Source organism: Propithecus coquereli, unplaced genomic scaffold, assembly GCF_000956105.1.
Source record: "Propithecus coquereli isolate 6110/MARCELLA unplaced genomic scaffold, Pcoq_1.0 Scaffold106, whole genome shotgun sequence".
NCBI lineage: Eukaryota > Metazoa > Chordata > Mammalia > Primates > Indriidae > Propithecus > Propithecus coquereli.
This window is the reverse complement of record NW_012134525.1, coordinates 4,433,678-4,436,901: the sequence shown is the minus strand read 5'-3', so window position 1 is coordinate 4,436,901 and position 3,224 is coordinate 4,433,678. Positions and strand designations below refer to the sequence as shown.

Sequence of the window (3,224 nt, the reverse complement as noted above, 5' to 3'; positions counted from 1 at the left end):
CTATTTTCATGGAATATCTTTTTCTTGTGTCTTTGGATCTAAAGTGAGTCTTTTGTAGACAGCACATAATTGGATCATGTTTTTAAATTTTATTTTGCCAATCTTTGTCTTTTAGTTGAACAGTTTAATCTATTTACATTTAAAGTAATTACCGATACCATTTGGTATACCATTTTGATACCATTTCTGTATGCCTTTTTGTTCCTCATTTCCTGTATCATTGTCTTCTTTTGTGTTTAGTTGACTTTTTGCAGTGAAATTTTTAGATTCCTTTCTCATGTCCTTTTGTGTGTATATCCTATAGCTATTTTTCTTTATGGTTACCATGAGAATTACACTTAACATCCTAAAATTATAGCACTCTAATGTGAATTTATATGTTTAACTTCAGTTAACATACAGAAACTCTGCTCTTTTAGAATTTCATCCTTACCTGTTTTCAGTTGTTGATGTCACAAAATTACATATTTATACACTGTGTGTCCCAAAACATAAACTAATAATTATTTTAAATGCATATCTCATAAATTATGTAGAAAAAAATGTGGTTACAAACCAAAGTTAACAATAATACTGGCTTTTAGACTAATTGTCTTTTTAAATATATTAATCTTCTAAATCACGTAGAAACCAAAAGGTAGAGTTACAGAGACAGAGAAACCACTGTTGCAGTATTACTAGATGTATTTATTATTATTGAGATATTTATTTCTTCATATGGTTTTGAGTTACTGTCTGTAGTCCTTTCATTTCACCTTGTAAGATTCCCTTAAGCATTTCTTGTAGGGCAAGTCTGGTGGTAATGGACCCCCTCAGCTTTTGTCTGGGAATATCTTAATTTCCTCCTCACTTTAGAAGGATAGTTTTTCAGGGTATAGGATTATTGGTTGATAGGTTTTTTTTTTTTTTTCTTTTATATATTGGCCCTTTGGTGCTTTTTATATATTGGCCCTTTGCCTCTGGCCTCCAAAGTTTTTGATGAAAAAATCTGTTGATTATATTATTGAGCATCTCTTGTACATGAAAAGTTACTTCATTCTCACTGCTCACAGAGATTCTTTGTCTCTGTTTTTCTTAAGTTTTATTATAATGTATCTCCGTGGGTCTGTTTCACTGTATCTTCTTGGAGTTCATTGAGCTTTTTTGGATGTTTATGTCTTTCATTAAGTTTGGGATGTTTTCAGCCATTATTTCTTCAAATATTCTCTCTGCTGCTTTCTCTCTCTCCCCTCTCTTGTATGTTGATCCACTTCATGGCACCTTACAAGTCCCTTAGGCTCTGTTCACTTTTCTTCAATCTTTTTTATTTTTGTTTCTTAAACTTGATAATTTCCACTGTCCTATCTTCAGATTCACTGATTCTTTCTTTTGCCAGCTCAAATCTGCCTTTGAATTTATCTAGTGAATCATTTCATTTCAGTTATTGTACTTTTCAGCTTCAGAATTTCTTTTTGGCTGCTTTTTGGGTTTTCTAACTCTTTAAAGTCTTTGTTTAGTAGATCTGCCATCAAGTCTTTTCCAGGGACAATTTCTATTGACTTATTTTTTTTCCCTTTGAATGGGCCATATTTTCTGTTTATTTGTATGCCTTGTGATTTTTTGTTGTTGTTGAAAATTGGACATTGAATATAATAATATGATAACTCTAGAAATCAGATTCTTTCCCTTTCTGAGGATTTGCTGTTGTTCGTTATGTTTTTGCCTATTGTTTTTGGATTTTGGATTGTTGTAGGCTGTCTCTGTGCTAAAGATCAGCCTTAGGTGTATACTTAGGGTCTTTTCAGGTTTTTGCCGAGCCTATGCTTTTCCCTGGGTGTGCATGTTCACTTTCTAATTTTCCCTGCTTACGCAGTTGTTTGAATGTCTTAATCTTTATTGTCTGGCTTCCAAAAGAGGAAAAAGAGAAAAAGGAAGGGAGTAAAATGGGCATTGATCCTTAAATCCTCTGGAAATCACTTCTGCTGGAAAGTTAGGGGCTTGCAACTTTGTGGGGAAGTGCAGCAACAATGGCTGCGTGTCTCTTTGTGCTTCTGTGATCAGAACAGCAATTGGTGATCAGAGAACAGATTCCTGATATTTGGAGGACAGGATCCTTTTTGCCCACTCCTGCAATTAAGAGCAAGCTGCTCCAGTAGCATGTGCATGGCTGCCTGCTGTGGGGTTAGAGGGTGGTAACTACTACTATGCTAAGAGCTGAAATTGATCAAAATTAGCCTCGGTTTACAGTCCAAGCCTTCCTCTGGAAGTTGCAAACCTTCAGTTGACTCCAGAGTTCCAAAATAGTTACATCAGACAGAGGCTGCCAGTGCACATGTTATCTAGATGGGGAGATAGATTCCTGGTGCTTCTTACTCTGCCATCTTCCCAGAATCCTCTCCTTGAGCCTTTTGGGAATTCATGGGTAAATTGGTTCTCAACTTGCCCTGCTACCTGCTTAGAACTCATTTTTCTCAGGTCTCCTAAGGCCTTTCCTACTTTTCTGTCAGCTTTTGGTATTCAAGTTTGTGTTCCTGTTCTTTTTTTCCATCCTCCCTGGCCTCGTGGATTTATGTCTTTATTAAAAGGCATAAATATTTATTGTTTTAGTGGGGTTTGGGAAGGGAGTGAAAAATAGGTGACTGTGTGCAGTCTTTATCTGGGAGTTTGATATTTTTATATGCACTTGTCTTATCTCCTTCAAGTAGACTGCAAACTCCCTGATTTAGCTTGAGTTAGGGATATAACTCCTTAAATCCCTCTCAGCAGCTAACTTCTTTCCAAGTAGTGTATCATATTCTGTTGTTTGACTTGTTAAGTAAGGCAGCGATGCTAACTGATTGGTGTGTGTAACATATTGGTAATCATTCTAATCCTGAGGCAATTATTAATTTACTGTGTCCTAGAGAAGCCATTTATATATCCCTGTGTTAGTTCCATTTTCGCATATTGAGAATGATTGATACTCTCATCACTAATGGGCATTAAATTAATGCTTTTTAGTGTGAAAATGTTCTATGTATGTAGCTTATCGATGGTCAATTCCATTGTCTTAATTGCATGTATGTTTCATTTCATTGGGAATTTCTTGGGGTTACAATCACTGATGAGTAGAAATGAAGATGGAAATGAGAAAAAGCCACTCATGATATTTGTTTACCTTCCTTTCCTTCGTTGTTCTTTCTATTAATTAATACATTCATCAATAAAATACTAATCAAACTTCTCCTAATCTGATGTAATGCTCT

The 3,224-nt window shown here is 35.3% G+C and overlaps 1 protein-coding gene across 1 annotated transcript in view; it reads left to right on the top strand.

Moving 5' to 3' along the window:
* PLAA (phospholipase A2-activating protein) overlaps positions 1-3,224 on the top strand; it is a 59,759-nt gene that overhangs the window by 19,785 nt on the left and 36,750 nt on the right. The gene's annotated exons all lie outside the window — the stretch shown is intronic.